This window comes from Alosa sapidissima, chromosome 6 (genome assembly GCF_018492685.1).
Source record: "Alosa sapidissima isolate fAloSap1 chromosome 6, fAloSap1.pri, whole genome shotgun sequence".
NCBI lineage: Eukaryota > Metazoa > Chordata > Actinopteri > Clupeiformes > Clupeidae > Alosa > Alosa sapidissima.
The window spans coordinates 17,376,015-17,393,261 of record NC_055962.1 but is presented as its reverse complement, the minus strand read 5'-3'; the positions used below and the strand labels follow the sequence as shown (position 1 = coordinate 17,393,261).

The window sequence follows — 17,247 nt, the reverse complement described above, 5'->3', positions numbered from 1 at the left end:
TCCTTTTAGGATGGTCCATCTTGTCCAACATAAGGCACTGCTGGGATTCGAACCCAGGATCTCCTGTTTACTAGACAGGCGCTTTAACCAACTAAGCCACAGCGCCACTGACATGCGTTTGAGCGGAAGCTCACTGAGCTGGACGAGCTTGAAACTTCTTAGCATGTGTAAATCTCAAATTTACAAGCTAGTCTACCTCATTCACTGAGTCATCCTCAGTGAATCAGGTCACGTCTGGTTTGTGAGCACGTATGTGCAGTCTGGGTATGTCATTGTCAAGAGAAAATCCTGACGGTGCATAAAGAGGTGAGAATGTTTTGCGTACTTTTTCTCAAGCGGTACGGATGCAACTTTCAAGAGTTTGTGTTTGACGTCATCCTCCTTTTAGGATGGTCCATCTTGTCCAACATAAGGCACTGCTGGGATTCGAACCCAGGATCTCCTGTTTACTAGACAGGCGCTTTAACCAACTAAGCCACAGCGCCACTGACATGCATTAGAGCGGAAGCTCACTGAGCTGGACGAGCTTGATACGTCTTAGCATGTTTGAACCTCAAATTTTTAACCTAGGCTACCTCATTCACTGAGTCATCTTCATTGATCACTGGGGACGAGACGTTTATGAGGGTGTAGGCTAAAGGCAGAGATGTGCGTGCACTACGTATTTAAGCAGCTTCGCTTTGGTTTGTTAGTGTGTGCGTGTTGTCACGGTATTTCATTGTCTAAATAAAATGCTGGCGGAACACAGAGAGGTGTTAGTGTTTTGCGTACTTTTTTTCAAACGGTACGGATGCAACTTTCAACACGCAAGAGGCTGCGTTTGGCATCATCCTCCTTTTCGGATGGTCCAACTTGTCCAACATAAGGCACTGCTGGGATTCGAACCCAGGATCTCCTGTTTACTAGACAGGCGCTTTAACCAACTAAGCCACAGCGCCACTGACATGCGTTTGAGCGGAAGCTCACTGAGCTGGACGAGCTTGAAACTTCTTAGCATGTGTAAATCTCAAATTTACAAGCTAGTCTACCTCATTCACTGAGTCATCCTCAGTGAATCAGGTCACGTCTGGTTTGTGAGCACGTGTGTGCAGTCTGGGTATGTCATTGTCAAGAGAAAATCCTGACGGGGCATAAAGAGGTGAGAATGTTTTGCGTACTTTTTCTCAAGCGGTACGGATGCAACTTTCAAGAGTTTGTGTTTGACGTCAACCTCCTTTTAGGATGGTCCATCTTGTCCAACATAAGGCACTGCTGGGATTCGAACCCAGGATCTCCTGTTTACTAGACAGGCGCTTTAACCAACTAAGCCACAGCGCCACTGACAAGCATTAGAGCGGAAGCTCACTGAGCTGGACGAGCTTGATACGTCTTAGCATGTTTGAACCTCAAATTTTTAACCTAGGCTACCTCATTCACTGAGTCATCTTCATTGATCACTGGGGACGAGACGTTTATGAGGGTGTAGGCTAAAGGCAGAGATGTGCGTGCACTACGTATTTAAGCAGCTTCGCTTTGGTTTGTTAGTGTGTGCGTGTTGTCACGGTATTTCATTGTCTAAATAAAATGCTGGCGGAAGACAGAGAGGTGTTAGTGTTTTGCGTACTTTTTTTCAAACGGTACGGAAGCAACTTTCAACACGCAAGAGGTTGCGTTTGGCATCATCCTCCTTTTCGGATGGTCCAACTTGTCCAACATAAGGCACTGCTGGGATTCGAACCCAGGATCTCCTGTTTACTAGACAGGCGCTTTAACCAACTAAGCCACAACGCCACTGACATGCGTTTGAGCGGAAGCTCACTGAGCTGGACGAGCTTGAAACTTCTTAGCATGTGTAAATCTCAAATTTACAAGCTAGTCTACCTCATTCACTGAGTCATCCTCAGTGAATCAGGTCACGTCTGGTTTGTGAGCACGTGTGTGCAGTCTGGGTATGTCATTGTCAAGAGAAAATCCTGACGGGGCATAAAGAGGTGAGAATGTTTTGCGTACTTTTTCTCAAGCGGTACGGATGCAACTTTCAAGAGTTTGTGTTTGACGTCATCCTCCTTTTAGGATGGTCCATCTTGTCCAACATAAGGCACTGCTGGGATTCGAACCCAGGATCTCCTGTTTACTAGACAGGCGCTTTAACCAACTAAGCCACAGCGCCACTGACAAGCATTAGAGCGGAAGCTCACTGAGCTGGACGAGCTTGATACGTCTTAGCATGTTTGAACCTCAAATTTTTAACCTAGGCTACCTCATTCACTGAGTCATCTTCATTGATCACTGGGGACGAGACGTTTATGAGGGTGTAGGCTAAAGGCAGAGATGTGCGTGCACTACGTATTTAAGCAGCTTCGCTTTGGTTTGTTAGTGTGTGCGTGTTGTCACGGTATTTCATTGTCTAAATAAAATGCTGGCGGAAGACAGAGAGGTGTTAGTGTTTTGCGTACTTTTTTTCAAACGGTACGGAAGCAACTTTCAACACGCAAGAGGTTGCGTTTGGCATCATCCTCCTTTTCGGATGGTCCAACTTGTCCAACATAAGGCACTGCTGGGATTCGAACCCAGGATCTCCTGTTTACTAGACAGGCGCTTTAACCAACTAAGCCACAGCGCCACTGACATGCGTTTGAGCGGAAGCTCACTGAGCTGGACGAGCTTGAAACTTCTTAGCATGTGTAAATCTCAAATTTACAAGCTAGTCTACCTCATTCACTGAGTCATCCTCAGTGAATCAGGTCACGTCTGGTTTGTGAGCACGTGTGTGCAGTCTGGGTATGTCATTGTCAAGAGAAAATCCTGACGGGGCATAAAGAGGTGAGAATGTTTTGCGTACTTTTTCTCAAGCGGTACGGATGCAACTTTCAAGAGTTTGTGTTTGACGTCATCCTCCTTTTAGGATGGTCCATCTTGTCCAACATAAGGCACTGCTGGGATTCGAACCCAGGATCTCCTGTTTACTAGACAGGCGCTTTAACCAACTAAGCCACAGCGCCACTGACAAGCATTAGAGCGGAAGCTCACTGAGCTGGACGAGCTTGATACGTCTTAGCATGTTTGAACCTCAAATTTTTAACCTAGGCTACCTCATTCACTGAGTCATCTTCATTGATCACTGGGGACGAGACGTTTATGAGGGTGTAGGCTAAAGGCAGAGATGTGCGTGCACTACGTATTTAAGCAGCTTCGCTTTGGTTTGTTAGTGTGTGCGTGTTGTCACGGTATTTCATTGTCTAAATAAAATGCTGGCGGAACACAGAGAGGTGTTAGTGTTTTGCGTACTTTTGTTCAAACGGTACGGAAGCAACTTTCAACACGCAAGAGGTTGCGTTTGGCATCATCCTCCTTTTCGGATGGTCCAACTTGTCCAACATAAGGCACTGCTGGGATTCGAACCCAGGATCTCCTGTTTACTAGACAGGCGCTTTAACCAACTAAGCCACAGCGCCACTGACATGCGTTTGAGCGGAAGCTCACTGAGCTGGACGAGCTTGAAACTTCTTAGCATGTGTAAATCTCAAATTTACAAGCTAGTCTACCTCATTCACTGAGTCATCCTCAGTGAATCAGGTCACGTCTGGTTTGTGAGCACGTGTGTGCAGTCTGGGTATGTCATTGTCAAAAGAAAATCCTGACGGGGCATAAAGAGGTGAGAATGTTTTGCGTACTTTTTCTCAAGCGGTACGGATGCAACTTTCAAGAGTTTGTGTTTGACGTCATCCTCCTTTTAGGATGGTCCATCTTGTCCAACATAAGGCACTGCTGGGATTCGAACCCAGGATCTCCTGTTGACTAGACAGGCGCTTTAACCAACTAAGCCACAGCGCCACTGACAAGCATTAGAGCGGAAGCTCACTGAGCTGGACGAGCTTGATACGTCTTAGCATGTTTGAACCTCAAATTTTTAACCTAGGCTACCTCATTCACTGAGTCATCTTCATTGATCACTGGGGACGAGACGTTTATGAGGGTGTAGGCTAAAGGCAGAGATGTGCGTGCACTACGTATTTAAGCAGCTTCGCTTTGGTTTGTTAGTGTGTGCGTGTTGTCACGGTATTTCATTGTCTAAATAAAATGCTGGCGGAAGACAGAGAGGTGTTAGTGTTTTGCGTACTTTTTTTCAAACGGTACGGAAGCAACTTTCAACACGCAAGAGGTTGCGTTTGGCATCATCCTCCTTTTCGGATGGTCCAACTTGTCCAACATAAGGCACTGCTGGGATTCGAACCCAGGATCTCCTGTTTACTAGACAGGCGCTTTAACCAACTAAGCCACAGCGCCACTGACATGCGTTTGAGCGGAAGCTCACTGAGCTGGACGAGCTTGAAACTTCTTAGCATGTGTAAATCTCAAATTTACAAGCTAGTCTACCTCATTCACTGAGTCATCCTCAGTGAATCAGGTCACGTCTGGTTTGTGAGCACGTGTGTGCAGTCTGGGTATGTCATTGTCAAGAGAAAATCCTGACGGGGCATAAAGAGGTGAGAATGTTTTGCGTACTTTTTCTCAAGCGGTACGGATGCAACTTTCAAGAGTTTGTGTTTGACGTCATCCCCCTTTTAGGATGGTCCATCTTGTCCAACATAAGGCACTGCTGGGATTCGAACCCAGGATCTCCTGTTTACTAGACAGGCGCTTTAACCAACTAAGCCACAGCGCCACTGACATGCGTTTGAGCGGAAGCTCACTGAGCTGGACGAGCTTGAAACTTCTTAGCATGTGTAAATCTCAAATTTACAAGCTAGTCTACCTCATTCACTGAGTCATCCTCAGTGAATCAGGTCACGTCTGGTTTGTGAGCACGTATGTGCAGTCTGGGTATGTCATTGTCAAGAGAAAATCCTGACGGTGCATAAAGAGGTGAGAATGTTTTGCGTACTTTTTCTCAAGCGGTACGGATGCAACTTTCAAGAGTTTGTGTTTGACGTCATCCTCCTTTTAGGATGGTCCATCTTGTCCAACATAAGGCACTGCTGGGATTCGAACCCAGGATCTCCTGTTTACTAGACAGGCGCTTTAACCAACTAAGCCACAGCGCCACTGACATGCATTAGAGCGGAAGCTCACTGAGCTGGACGAGCTTGATACGTCTTAGCATGTTTGAACCTCAAATTTTTAACCTAGGCTACCTCATTCACTGAGTCATCTTCATTGATCACTGGGGACGAGACGTTTATGAGGGTGTAGGCTAAAGGCAGAGATGTGCGTGCACTACGTATTTAAGCAGCTTCGCTTTGGTTTGTTAGTGTGTGCGTGTTGTCACGGTATTTCATTGTCTAAATAAAATGCTGGCGGAACACAGAGAGGTGTTAGTGTTTTGCGTACTTTTTTTCAAACGGTACGGATGCAACTTTCAACACGCAAGAGGCTGCGTTTGGCATCATCCTCCTTTTCGGATGGTCCAACTTGTCCAACATAAGGCACTGCTGGGATTCGAACCCAGGATCTCCTGTTTACTAGACAGGCGCTTTAACCAACTAAGCCACAGCGCCACTGACATGCGTTTGAGCGGAAGCTCACTGAGCTGGACGAGCTTGAAACTTCTTAGCATGTGTAAATCTCAAATTTACAAGCTAGTCTACCTCATTCACTGAGTCATCCTCAGTGAATCAGGTCACGTCTGGTTTGTGAGCACGTGTGTGCAGTCTGGGTATGTCATTGTCAAGAGAAAATCCTGACGGGGCATAAAGAGGTGAGAATGTTTTGCGTACTTTTTCTCAAGCGGTACGGATGCAACTTTCAAGAGTTTGTGTTTGACGTCATCCTCCTTTTAGGATGGTCCATCTTGTCCAACATAAGGCACTGCTGGGATTCGAACCCAGGATCTCCTGTTTACTAGACAGGCGCTTTAACCAACTAAGCCACAGCGCCACTGACAAGCATTAGAGCGGAAGCTCACTGAGCTGGACGAGCTTGATACGTCTTAGCATGTTTGAACCTCAAATTTTTAACCTAGGCTACCTCATTCACTGAGTCATCTTCATTGATCACTGGGGACGAGACGTTTATGAGGGTGTAGGCTAAAGGCAGAGATGTGCGTGCACTACGTATTTAAGCAGCTTCGCTTTGGTTTGTTAGTGTGTGCGTGTTGTCACGGTATTTCATTGTCTAAATAAAATGCTGGCGGAAGACAGAGAGGTGTTAGTGTTTTGCGTACTTTTGTTCAAACGGTACGGAAGCAACTTTCAACACGCAAGAGGTTGCGTTTGGCATCATCCTCCTTTTCGGATGGTCCAACTTGTCCAACATAAGGCACTGCTGGGATTCGAACCCAGGATCTCCTGTTTACTAGACAGGCGCTTTAACCAACTAAGCCACAGCGCCACTGACATGCGTTTGAGCGGAAGCTCACTGAGCTGGACGAGCTTGAAACTTCTTAGCATGTGTAAATCTCAAATTTACAAGCTAGTCTACCTCATTCACTGAGTCATCCTCAGTGAATCAGGTCACGTCTGGTTTGTGAGCACGTGTGTGCAGTCTGGGTATGTCATTGTCAAGAGAAAATCCTGACGGGGCATAAAGAGGTGAGAATGTTTTGCGTACTTTTTCTCAAGCGGTACGGATGCAACTTTCAAGTGTTTGTGTTTGACGTCATCCTCCTTTTAGGATGGTCCATCTTGTCCAACATAAGGCACTGCTGGGATTCGAACCCAGGATCTCCTGTTGACTAGACAGGCGCTTTAACCAACTAAGCCACAGCGCCACTGACAAGCATTAGAGCGGAAGCTCACTGAGCTGGACGAGCTTGATACGTCTTAGCATGTTTGAACCTCAAATTTTTAACCTAGGCTACCTCATTCACTGAGTCATCTTCATTGATCACTGGGGACGAGACGTTTATGAGGGTGTAGGCTAAAGGCAGAGATGTGCGTGCACTACGTATTTAAGCAGCTTCGCTTTGGTTTGTTAGTGTGTGCGTGTTGTCACGGTATTTCATTGTCTAAATAAAATGCTGGCGGAACACAGAGAGGTGTTAGTGTTTTGCGTACTTTTGTTCAAACGGTACGGAAGCAACTTTCAACACGCAAGAGGTTGCGTTTGGCATCATCCTCCTTTTCGGATGGTCCAACTTGTCCAACATAAGGCACTGCTGGGATTCGAACCCAGGATCTCCTGTTTACTAGACAGGCGCTTTAACCAACTAAGCCACAGCGCCACTGACATGCGTTTGAGCGGAAGCTCACTGAGCTGGACGAGCTTGAAACTTCTTAGCATGTGTAAATCTCAAATTTACAAGCTAGTCTACCTCATTCACTGAGTCATCCTCAGTGAATCAGGTCACGTCTGGTTTGTGAGCACGTGTGTGCAGTCTGGGTATGTCATTGTCAAAAGAAAATCCTGACGGGGCATAAAGAGGTGAGAATGTTTTGCGTACTTTTTCTCAAGCGGTACGGATGCAACTTTCAAGAGTTTGTGTTTGACGTCATCCTCCTTTTAGGATGGTCCATCTTGTCCAACATAAGGCACTGCTGGGATTCGAACCCAGGATCTCCTGTTGACTAGACAGGCGCTTTAACCAACTAAGCCACAGCGCCACTGACAAGCATTAGAGCGGAAGCTCACTGAGCTGGACGAGCTTGATACGTCTTAGCATGTTTGAACCTCAAATTTTTAACCTAGGCTACCTCATTCACTGAGTCATCTTCATTGATCACTGGGGACGAGACGTTTATGAGGGTGTAGGCTAAAGGCAGAGATGTGCGTGCACTACGTATTTAAGCAGCTTCGCTTTGGTTTGTTAGTGTGTGCGTGTTGTCACGGTATTTCATTGTCTAAATAAAATGCTGGCGGAAGACAGAGAGGTGTTAGTGTTTTGCGTACTTTTTTTCAAACGGTACGGAAGCAACTTTCAACACGCAAGAGGTTGCGTTTGGCATCATCCTCCTTTTCGGATGGTCCAACTTGTCCAACATAAGGCACTGCTGGGATTCGAACCCAGGATCTCCTGTTTACTAGACAGGCGCTTTAACCAACTAAGCCACAGCGCCACTGACATGCGTTTGAGCGGAAGCTCACTGAGCTGGACGAGCTTGAAACTTCTTAGCATGTGTAAATCTCAAATTTACAAGCTAGTCTACCTCATTCACTGAGTCATCCTCAGTGAATCAGGTCACGTCTGGTTTGTGAGCACGTGTGTGCAGTCTGGGTATGTCATTGTCAAGAGAAAATCCTGACGGGGCATAAAGAGGTGAGAATGTTTTGCGTACTTTTTCTCAAGCGGTACGGATGCAACTTTCAAGAGTTTGTGTTTGACGTCATCCCCCTTTTAGGATGGTCCATCTTGTCCAACATAAGGCACTGCTGGGATTCGAACCCAGGATCTCCTGTTTACTAGACAGGCGCTTTAACCAACTAAGCCACAGCGCCACTGACATGCGTTTGAGCGGAAGCTCACTGAGCTGGACGAGCTTGAAACTTCTTAGCATGTGTAAATCTCAAATTTACAAGCTAGTCTACCTCATTCACTGAGTCATCCTCAGTGAATCAGGTCACGTCTGGTTTGTGAGCACGTATGTGCAGTCTGGGTATGTCATTGTCAAGAGAAAATCCTGACGGTGCATAAAGAGGTGAGAATGTTTTGCGTACTTTTTCTCAAGCGGTACGGATGCAACTTTCAAGAGTTTGTGTTTGACGTCATCCTCCTTTTAGGATGGTCCATCTTGTCCAACATAAGGCACTGCTGGGATTCGAACCCAGGATCTCCTGTTTACTAGACAGGCGCTTTAACCAACTAAGCCACAGCGCCACTGACATGCATTAGAGCGGAAGCTCACTGAGCTGGACGAGCTTGATACGTCTTAGCATGTTTGAACCTCAAATTTTTAACCTAGGCTACCTCATTCACTGAGTCATCTTCATTGATCACTGGGGACGAGACGTTTATGAGGGTGTAGGCTAAAGGCAGAGATGTGCGTGCACTACGTATTTAAGCAGCTTCGCTTTGGTTTGTTAGTGTGTGCGTGTTGTCACGGTATTTCATTGTCTAAATAAAATGCTGGCGGAACACAGAGAGGTGTTAGTGTTTTGCGTACTTTTTTTCAAACGGTACGGATGCAACTTTCAACACGCAAGAGGCTGCGTTTGGCATCATCCTCCTTTTCGGATGGTCCAACTTGTCCAACATAAGGCACTGCTGGGATTCGAACCCAGGATCTCCTGTTTACTAGACAGGCGCTTTAACCAACTAAGCCACAGCGCCACTGACATGCGTTTGAGCGGAAGCTCACTGAGCTGGACGAGCTTGAAACTTCTTAGCATGTGTAAATCTCAAATTTACAAGCTAGTCTACCTCATTCACTGAGTCATCCTCAGTGAATCAGGTCACGTCTGGTTTGTGAGCACGTGTGTGCAGTCTGGGTATGTCATTGTCAAGAGAAAATCCTGACGGGGCATAAAGAGGTGAGAATGTTTTGCGTACTTTTTCTCAAGCGGTACGGATGCAACTTTCAAGAGTTTGTGTTTGACGTCATCCTCCTTTTAGGATGGTCCATCTTGTCCAACATAAGGCACTGCTGGGATTCGAACCCAGGATCTCCTGTTTACTAGACAGGCGCTTTAACCAACTAAGCCACAGCGCCACTGACAAGCATTAGAGCGGAAGCTCACTGAGCTGGACGAGCTTGATACGTCTTAGCATGTTTGAACCTCAAATTTTTAACCTAGGCTACCTCATTCACTGAGTCATCTTCATTGATCACTGGGGACGAGACGTTTATGAGGGTGTAGGCTAAAGGCAGAGATGTGCGTGCACTACGTATTTAAGCAGCTTCGCTTTGGTTTGTTAGTGTGTGCGTGTTGTCACGGTATTTCATTGTCTAAATAAAATGCTGGCGGAACACAGAGAGGTGTTAGTGTTTTGCGTACTTTTGTTCAAACGGTACGGAAGCAACTTTCAACACGCAAGAGGTTGCGTTTGGCATCATCCTCCTTTTCGGATGGTCCAACTTGTCCAACATAAGGCACTGCTGGGATTCGAACCCAGGATCTCCTGTTTACTAGACAGGCGCTTTAACCAACTAAGCCACAGCGCCACTGACATGCGTTTGAGCGGAAGCTCACTGAGCTGGACGAGCTTGAAACTTCTTAGCATGTGTAAATCTCAAATTTACAAGCTAGTCTACCTCATTCACTGAGTCATCCTCAGTGAATCAGGTCACGTCTGGTTTGTGAGCACGTGTGTGCAGTCTGGGTATGTCATTGTCAAGAGAAAATCCTGACGGGGCATAAAGAGGTGAGAATGTTTTGCGTACTTTTTCTCAAGCGGTACGGATGCAACTTTCAAGTGTTTGTGTTTGACGTCATCCTCCTTTTAGGATGGTCCATCTTGTCCAACATAAGGCACTGCTGGGATTCGAACCCAGGATCTCCTGTTGACTAGACAGGCGCTTTAACCAACTAAGCCACAGCGCCACTGACAAGCATTAGAGCGGAAGCTCACTGAGCTGGACGAGCTTGATACGTCTTAGCATGTTTGAACCTCAAATTTTTAACCTAGGCTACCTCATTCACTGAGTCATCTTCATTGATCACTGGGGACGAGACGTTTATGAGGGTGTAGGCTAAAGGCAGAGATGTGCGTGCACTACGTATTTAAGCAGCTTCGCTTTGGTTTGTTAGTGTGTGCGTGTTGTCACGGTATTTCATTGTCTAAATAAAATGCTGGCGGAACACAGAGAGGTGTTAGTGTTTTGCGTACTTTTTTTCAAACGGTACGGAAGCAACTTTCAACACGCAAGAGGTTGCGTTTGGCATCATCCTCCTTTTCGGATGGTCCAACTTGTCCAACATAAGGCACTGCTGGGATTCGAACCCAGGATCTCCTGTTTACTAGACAGGCGCTTTAACCAACTAAGCCACAGCGCCACTGACATGCGTTTGAGCGGAAGCTCACTGAGCTGGACGAGCTTGAAACTTCTTAGCATGTGTAAATCTCAAATTTACAAGCTAGTCTACCTCATTCACTGAGTCATCCTCAGTGAATCAGGTCACGTCTGGTTTGTGAGCACGTGTGTGCAGTCTGGGTATGTCATTGTCAAGAGAAAATCCTGACGGGGCATAAAGAGGTGAGAATGTTTTGCGTACTTTTTCTCAAGCGGTACGGATGCAACTTTCAAGAGTTTGTGTTTGACGTCATCCTCCTTTTAGGATGGTCCATCTTGTCCAACATAAGGCACTGCTGGGATTCGAACCCAGGATCTCCTGTTTACTAGACAGGCGCTTTAACCAACTAAGCCACAGCGCCACTGACATGCATTAGAGCGGAAGCTCACTGAGCTGGACGAGCTTGATACGTCATAGCATGTTTGAACCTCAAATTTTTAACCTAGGCTACCTCATTCACTGAGTCATCTTCATTGATCACTGGGGACGAGACGTTTATGAGGGTGTAGGCTAAAGGCAGAGATGTGCGTGCACTACGTATTTAAGCAGCTTCGCTTTGGTTTGTTAGTGTGTGCGTGTTGTCACGGTATTTCATTGTCTAAATAAAATGCTGGCGGAACACAGAGAGGTGTTAGTGTTTTGCGTACTTTTTTTCAAACGGTACGGATGCAACTTTCAACACGCAAGAGGCTGCGTTTGGCATCATCCTCCTTTTCGGATGGTCCAACTTGTCCAACATAAGGCACTGCTGGGATTCGAACCCAGGATCTCCTGTTTACTAGACAGGCGCTTTAACCAACTAAGCCACAGCGCCACTGACATGCGTTTGAGCGGAAGCTCACTGAGCTGGACGAGCTTGAAACTTCTTAGCATGTGTAAATCTCAAATTTACAAGCTAGTCTACCTCATTCACTGAGTCATCCTCAGTGAATCAGGTCACGTCTGGTTTGTGAGCACGTGTGTGCAGTCTGGGTATGTCATTGTCAAGAGAAAATCCTGACGGGGCATAAAGAGGTGAGAATGTTTTGCGTACTTTTTCTCAAGCGGTACGGATGCAACTTTCAAGAGTTTGTGTTTGACGTCATCCTCCTTTTAGGATGGTCCATCTTGTCCAACATAAGGCACTGCTGGGATTCGAACCCAGGATCTCCTGTTTACTAGACAGGCGCTTTAACCAACTAAGCCACAGCGCCACTGACAAGCATTAGAGCGGAAGCTCACTGAGCTGGACGAGCTTGATACGTCTTAGCATGTTTGAACCTCAAATTTTTAACCTAGGCTACCTCATTCACTGAGTCATCTTCATTGATCACTGGGGACGAGACGTTTATGAGGGTGTAGGCTAAAGGCAGAGATGTGCGTGCACTACGTATTTAAGCAGCTTCGCTTTGGTTTGTTAGTGTGTGCGTGTTGTCACGGTATTTCATTGTCTAAATAAAATGCTGGCGGAACACAGAGAGGTGTTAGTGTTTTGCGTACTTTTGTTCAAACGGTACGGAAGCAACTTTCAACACGCAAGAGGTTGCGTTTGGCATCATCCTCCTTTTCGGATGGTCCAACTTGTCCAACATAAGGCACTGCTGGGATTCGAACCCAGGATCTCCTGTTTACTAGACAGGCGCTTTAACCAACTAAGCCACAGCGCCACTGACATGCGTTTGAGCGGAAGCTCACTGAGCTGGACGAGCTTGAAACTTCTTAGCATGTGTAAATCTCAAATTTACAAGCTAGTCTACCTCATTCACTGAGTCATCCTCAGTGAATCAGGTCACGTCTGGTTTGTGAGCACGTGTGTGCAGTCTGGGTATGTCATTGTCAAGAGAAAATCCTGACGGGGCATAAAGAGGTGAGAATGTTTTGCGTACTTTTTCTCAAGCGGTACGGATGCAACTTTCAAGTGTTTGTGTTTGACGTCATCCTCCTTTTAGGATGGTCCATCTTGTCCAACATAAGGCACTGCTGGGATTCGAACCCAGGATCTCCTGTTGACTAGACAGGCGCTTTAACCAACTAAGCCACAGCGCCACTGACAAGCATTAGAGCGGAAGCTCACTGAGCTGGACGAGCTTGATACGTCTTAGCATGTTTGAACCTCAAATTTTTAACCTAGGCTACCTCATTCACTGAGTCATCTTCATTGATCACTGGGGACGAGACGTTTATGAGGGTGTAGGCTAAAGGCAGAGATGTGCGTGCACTACGTATTTAAGCAGCTTCGCTTTGGTTTGTTAGTGTGTGCGTGTTGTCACGGTATTTCATTGTCTAAATAAAATGCTGGCGGAACACAGAGAGGTGTTAGTGTTTTGCGTACTTTTTTTCAAACGGTACGGAAGCAACTTTCAACACGCAAGAGGTTGCGTTTGGCATCATCCTCCTTTTCGGATGGTCCAACTTGTCCAACATAAGGCACTGCTGGGATTCGAACCCAGGATCTCCTGTTTACTACACAGGCGCTTTAACCAACTAAGCCACAGCGCCACTGACATGCGTTTGAGCGGAAGCTCACTGAGCTGGACGAGCTTGAAACTTCTTAGCATGTGTAAATCTCAAATTTACAAGCTAGTCTACCTCATTCACTGAGTCATCCTCAGTGAATCAGGTCACGTCTGGTTTGTGAGCACGTGTGTGCAGTCTGGGTATGTCATTGTCAAGAGAAAATCCTGACGGGGCATAAAGAGGTGAGAATGTTTTGCGTACTTTTTCTCAAGCGGTACGGATGCAACTTTCAAGAGTTTGTGTTTGACGTCATCCTCCTTTTAGGATGGTCCATCTTGTCCAACATAAGGCACTGCTGGGATTCGAACCCAGGATCTCCTGTTTACTAGACAGGCGCTTTAACCAACTAAGCCACAGCGCCACTGACATGCATTAGAGCGGAAGCTCACTGAGCTGGACGAGCTTGATACGTCTTAGCATGTTTGAACCTCAAATTTTTAACCTAGGCTACCTCATTCACTGAGTCATCTTCATTGATCACTGGGGACGAGACGTTTATGAGGGTGTAGGCTAAAGGCAGAGATGTGCGTGCACTACGTATTTAAGCAGCTTCGCTTTGGTTTGTTAGTGTGTGCGTGTTGTCACGGTATTTCATTGTCTAAATAAAATGCTGGCGGAACACAGAGAGGTGTTAGTGTTTTGCGTACTTTTTTTCAAACGGTACGGATGCAACTTTCAACACGCAAGAGGCTGCGTTTGGCATCATCCTCCTTTTCGGATGGTCCAACTTGTCCAACATAAGGCACTGCTGGGATTCGAACCCAGGATCTCCTGTTTACTAGACAGGCGCTTTAACCAACTAAGCCACAGCGCCACTGACATGCGTTTGAGCGGAAGCTCACTGAGCTGGACGAGCTTGAAACTTCTTAGCATGTGTAAATCTCAAATTTACAAGCTAGTCTACCTCATTCACTGAGTCATCCTCAGTGAATCAGGTCACGTCTGGTTTGTGAGCACGTGTGTGCAGTCTGGGTATGTCATTGTCAAGAGAAAATCCTGACGGGGCATAAAGAGGTGAGAATGTTTTGCGTACTTTTTCTCAAGCGGTACGGATGCAACTTTCAAGAGTTTGTGTTTGACGTCATCCTCCTTTTAGGATGGTCCATCTTGTCCAACATAAGGCACTGCTGGGATTCGAACCCAGGATCTCCTGTTTACTAGACAGGCGCTTTAACCAACTAAGCCACAGCGCCACTGACAAGCATTAGAGCGGAAGCTCACTGAGCTGGACGAGCTTGATACGTCTTAGCATGTTTGAACCTCAAATTTTTAACCTAGGCTACCTCATTCACTGAGTCATCTTCATTGATCACTGGGGACGAGACGTTTATGAGGGTGTAGGCTAAAGGCAGAGATGTGCGTGCACTACGTATTTAAGCAGCTTCGCTTTGGTTTGTTAGTGTGTGCGTGTTGTCACGGTATTTCATTGTCTAAATAAAATGCTGGCGGAACACAGAGAGGTGTTAGTGTTTTGCGTACTTTTGTTCAAACGGTACGGAAGCAACTTTCAACACGCAAGAGGTTGCGTTTGGCATCATCCTCCTTTTCGGATGGTCCAACTTGTCCAACATAAGGCACTGCTGGGATTCGAACCCAGGATCTCCTGTTTACTAGACAGGCGCTTTAACCAACTAAGCCACAGCGCCACTGACATGCGTTTGAGCGGAAGCTCACTGAGCTGGACGAGCTTGAAACTTCTTAGCATGTGTAAATCTCAAATTTACAAGCTAGTCTACCTCATTCACTGAGTCATCCTCAGTGAATCAGGTCACGTCTGGTTTGTGAGCACGTGTGTGCAGTCTGGGTATGTCATTGTCAAGAGAAAATCCTGACGGGGCATAAAGAGGTGAGAATGTTTTGCGTACTTTTTCTCAAGCGGTACGGATGCAACTTTCAAGTGTTTGTGTTTGACGTCATCCTCCTTTTAGGATGGTCCATCTTGTCCAACATAAGGCACTGCTGGGATTCGAACCCAGGATCTCCTGTTGACTAGACAGGCGCTTTAACCAACTAAGCCACAGCGCCACTGACAAGCATTAGAGCGGAAGCTCACTGAGCTGGACGAGCTTGATACGTCTTAGCATGTTTGAACCTCAAATTTTTAACCTAGGCTACCTCATTCACTGAGTCATCTTCATTGATCACTGGGGACGAGACGTTTATGAGGGTGTAGGCTAAAGGCAGAGATGTGCGTGCACTACGTATTTAAGCAGCTTCGCTTTGATTTGTTAGTGTGTGCGTGTTGTCACGGTATTTCATTGTCTAAATAAAATGCTGGCGGAACACAGAGAGGTGTTAGTGTTTTGCGTACTTTTTTTCAAACGGTACGGAAGCAACTTTCAACACGCAAGAGGTTGCGTTTGGCATCATCCTCCTTTTCGGATGGTCCAACTTGTCCAACATAAGGCACTGCTGGGATTCGAACCCAGGATCTCCTGTTTACTAGACAGGCGCTTTAACCAACTAAGCCACAGCGCCACTGACATGCGTTTGAGCGGAAGCTCACTGAGCTGGACGAGCTTGAAACTTCTTAGCATGTGTAAATCTCAAATTTACAAGCTAGTCTACCTCATTCACTGAGTCATCCTCAGTGAATCAGGTCACGTCTGGTTTGTGAGCACGTGTGTGCAGTCTGGGTATGTCATTGTCAAGAGAAAATCCTGACGGGGCATAAAGAGGTGAGAATGTTTTGCGTACTTTTTCTCAAGCGGTACGGATGCAACTTTCAAGAGTTTGTGTTTGACGTCATCCTCCTTTTAGGATGGTCCATCTTGTCCAACATAAGGCACTGCTGGGATTCGAACCAAGGATCTCCTGTTTACTAGACAGGCGCTTTAACCAACTAAGCCACAGCGCCACTGACAAGCATTAGAGCGGAAGCTCACTGAGCTGGACGAGCTTGATACGTCTTAGCATGTTTGAACCTCAAATTTTTAACCTAGGCTACCTCATTCACTGAGTCATCTTCATTGATCACTGGGGACGAGACGTTTATGAGGGTGTAGGCTAAAGGCAGAGATGTGCGTGCACTACGTATTTAAGCAGCTTCGCTTTGGTTTGTTAGTGTGTGCGTGTTGTCACGGTATTTCATTGTCTAAATAAAATGCTGGCGGAAGACAGAGAGGTGTTAGTGTTTTGCGTACTTTTTTTCAAACGGTACGGAAGCAACTTTCAACACGCAAGAGGTTGCGTTTGGCATCATCCTCCTTTTCGGATGGTCCAACTTGTCCAACATAAGGCACTGCTGGGATTCGAACCCAGGATCTCCTGTTTACTAGACAGGCGCTTTAACCAACTAAGCCACAGCGCCACTGACATGCGTTTGAGCGGAAGCTCACTGAGCTGGACGAGCTTGAAACTTCTTAGCATGTGTAAATCTCAAATTTACAAGCTAGTCTACCTCATTCACTGAGTCATCCTCAGTGAATCAGGTCACGTCTGGTTTGTGAGGACGTGTGTGCAGTCTGGGTATGTCATTGTCAAGAGAAAATCCTGACGGGGCATAAAGAGGTGAGAATGTTTTGCGTACTTTTTCTCAAGCGGTACGGATGCAACTTTCAAGAGTTTGTGTTTGACGTCAACCTCCTTTTAGGATGGTCCATCTTGTCCAACATAAGGCACTGCTGGGATTCGAACCCAGGATCTCCTGTTTACTAGACAGGCGCTTTAACCAACTAAGCCACAGCGCCACTGACAAGCATTAGAGCGGAAGCTCACTGAGCTGGACGAGCTTGATACGTCTTAGCATGTTTGAACCTCAAATTTTTAACCTAGGCTACCTCATTCACTGAGTCATCTTCATTGATCACTGGGGACGAGACGTTTATGAGGGTGTAGGCTAAAGGCAGAGATGTGCGTGCACTACGTATTTAAGCAGCTTCGCTT

At 46.4% G+C, this 17,247-nt stretch overlaps 33 non-coding genes across 33 annotated transcripts; all 33 read right to left on the bottom strand.

Moving 5' to 3' along the window:
- Positions 1 to 32: 32 nt before the first annotated feature.
- trnat-agu lies at positions 33 to 106 on the bottom strand. Its single transcript has one exon. It is a non-coding gene; the product is annotated as a tRNA-Thr (tRNA).
- A 305-nt stretch (positions 107 to 411) lies between these two features.
- trnat-agu lies at positions 412 to 485 on the bottom strand. The gene has a single exon. It is a non-coding gene; the product is annotated as a tRNA-Thr (tRNA).
- A 379-nt stretch (positions 486 to 864) lies between these two features.
- Positions 865 to 938, bottom strand: trnat-agu. The gene has a single exon. It is a non-coding gene; the product is annotated as a tRNA-Thr (tRNA).
- A 305-nt stretch (positions 939 to 1,243) lies between these two features.
- Positions 1,244 to 1,317, bottom strand: trnat-agu. The gene has a single exon. It is a non-coding gene; the product is annotated as a tRNA-Thr (tRNA).
- A 758-nt stretch (positions 1,318 to 2,075) lies between these two features.
- On the bottom strand, positions 2,076 to 2,149 carry trnat-agu. Its single transcript has one exon. It is a non-coding gene; the product is annotated as a tRNA-Thr (tRNA).
- Positions 2,150 to 2,528: 379 nt separating this feature from the next.
- trnat-agu lies at positions 2,529 to 2,602 on the bottom strand. Its single transcript has one exon. It is a non-coding gene; the product is annotated as a tRNA-Thr (tRNA).
- Positions 2,603 to 2,907: 305 nt separating this feature from the next.
- On the bottom strand, positions 2,908 to 2,981 carry trnat-agu. Its single transcript has one exon. It is a non-coding gene; the product is annotated as a tRNA-Thr (tRNA).
- Positions 2,982 to 3,360: 379 nt separating this feature from the next.
- Positions 3,361 to 3,434, bottom strand: trnat-agu. The gene has a single exon. It is a non-coding gene; the product is annotated as a tRNA-Thr (tRNA).
- A 758-nt stretch (positions 3,435 to 4,192) lies between these two features.
- trnat-agu lies at positions 4,193 to 4,266 on the bottom strand. The gene has a single exon. It is a non-coding gene; the product is annotated as a tRNA-Thr (tRNA).
- A 305-nt stretch (positions 4,267 to 4,571) lies between these two features.
- trnat-agu lies at positions 4,572 to 4,645 on the bottom strand. The gene has a single exon. It is a non-coding gene; the product is annotated as a tRNA-Thr (tRNA).
- A 305-nt stretch (positions 4,646 to 4,950) lies between these two features.
- On the bottom strand, positions 4,951 to 5,024 carry trnat-agu. Its single transcript has one exon. It is a non-coding gene; the product is annotated as a tRNA-Thr (tRNA).
- Positions 5,025 to 5,403: 379 nt separating this feature from the next.
- trnat-agu lies at positions 5,404 to 5,477 on the bottom strand. Its single transcript has one exon. It is a non-coding gene; the product is annotated as a tRNA-Thr (tRNA).
- A 305-nt stretch (positions 5,478 to 5,782) lies between these two features.
- On the bottom strand, positions 5,783 to 5,856 carry trnat-agu. The gene has a single exon. It is a non-coding gene; the product is annotated as a tRNA-Thr (tRNA).
- Positions 5,857 to 6,235: 379 nt separating this feature from the next.
- trnat-agu lies at positions 6,236 to 6,309 on the bottom strand. The gene has a single exon. It is a non-coding gene; the product is annotated as a tRNA-Thr (tRNA).
- A 758-nt stretch (positions 6,310 to 7,067) lies between these two features.
- Positions 7,068 to 7,141, bottom strand: trnat-agu. The gene has a single exon. It is a non-coding gene; the product is annotated as a tRNA-Thr (tRNA).
- Positions 7,142 to 7,899: 758 nt separating this feature from the next.
- Positions 7,900 to 7,973, bottom strand: trnat-agu. Its single transcript has one exon. It is a non-coding gene; the product is annotated as a tRNA-Thr (tRNA).
- Positions 7,974 to 8,278: 305 nt separating this feature from the next.
- On the bottom strand, positions 8,279 to 8,352 carry trnat-agu. The gene has a single exon. It is a non-coding gene; the product is annotated as a tRNA-Thr (tRNA).
- Positions 8,353 to 8,657: 305 nt separating this feature from the next.
- Positions 8,658 to 8,731, bottom strand: trnat-agu. Its single transcript has one exon. It is a non-coding gene; the product is annotated as a tRNA-Thr (tRNA).
- A 379-nt stretch (positions 8,732 to 9,110) lies between these two features.
- trnat-agu lies at positions 9,111 to 9,184 on the bottom strand. The gene has a single exon. It is a non-coding gene; the product is annotated as a tRNA-Thr (tRNA).
- Positions 9,185 to 9,489: 305 nt separating this feature from the next.
- trnat-agu lies at positions 9,490 to 9,563 on the bottom strand. Its single transcript has one exon. It is a non-coding gene; the product is annotated as a tRNA-Thr (tRNA).
- Positions 9,564 to 9,942: 379 nt separating this feature from the next.
- trnat-agu lies at positions 9,943 to 10,016 on the bottom strand. The gene has a single exon. It is a non-coding gene; the product is annotated as a tRNA-Thr (tRNA).
- Positions 10,017 to 10,774: 758 nt separating this feature from the next.
- trnat-agu lies at positions 10,775 to 10,848 on the bottom strand. Its single transcript has one exon. It is a non-coding gene; the product is annotated as a tRNA-Thr (tRNA).
- A 305-nt stretch (positions 10,849 to 11,153) lies between these two features.
- trnat-agu lies at positions 11,154 to 11,227 on the bottom strand. The gene has a single exon. It is a non-coding gene; the product is annotated as a tRNA-Thr (tRNA).
- Positions 11,228 to 11,606: 379 nt separating this feature from the next.
- On the bottom strand, positions 11,607 to 11,680 carry trnat-agu. Its single transcript has one exon. It is a non-coding gene; the product is annotated as a tRNA-Thr (tRNA).
- Positions 11,681 to 11,985: 305 nt separating this feature from the next.
- On the bottom strand, positions 11,986 to 12,059 carry trnat-agu. Its single transcript has one exon. It is a non-coding gene; the product is annotated as a tRNA-Thr (tRNA).
- Positions 12,060 to 12,438: 379 nt separating this feature from the next.
- Positions 12,439 to 12,512, bottom strand: trnat-agu. Its single transcript has one exon. It is a non-coding gene; the product is annotated as a tRNA-Thr (tRNA).
- Positions 12,513 to 13,649: 1,137 nt separating this feature from the next.
- trnat-agu lies at positions 13,650 to 13,723 on the bottom strand. Its single transcript has one exon. It is a non-coding gene; the product is annotated as a tRNA-Thr (tRNA).
- Positions 13,724 to 14,102: 379 nt separating this feature from the next.
- Positions 14,103 to 14,176, bottom strand: trnat-agu. The gene has a single exon. It is a non-coding gene; the product is annotated as a tRNA-Thr (tRNA).
- A 305-nt stretch (positions 14,177 to 14,481) lies between these two features.
- Positions 14,482 to 14,555, bottom strand: trnat-agu. The gene has a single exon. It is a non-coding gene; the product is annotated as a tRNA-Thr (tRNA).
- A 379-nt stretch (positions 14,556 to 14,934) lies between these two features.
- trnat-agu lies at positions 14,935 to 15,008 on the bottom strand. Its single transcript has one exon. It is a non-coding gene; the product is annotated as a tRNA-Thr (tRNA).
- A 758-nt stretch (positions 15,009 to 15,766) lies between these two features.
- Positions 15,767 to 15,840, bottom strand: trnat-agu. Its single transcript has one exon. It is a non-coding gene; the product is annotated as a tRNA-Thr (tRNA).
- A 758-nt stretch (positions 15,841 to 16,598) lies between these two features.
- On the bottom strand, positions 16,599 to 16,672 carry trnat-agu. Its single transcript has one exon. It is a non-coding gene; the product is annotated as a tRNA-Thr (tRNA).
- Positions 16,673 to 16,977: 305 nt separating this feature from the next.
- Positions 16,978 to 17,051, bottom strand: trnat-agu. The gene has a single exon. It is a non-coding gene; the product is annotated as a tRNA-Thr (tRNA).
- Positions 17,052 to 17,247: the final 196 nt, after the last annotated feature.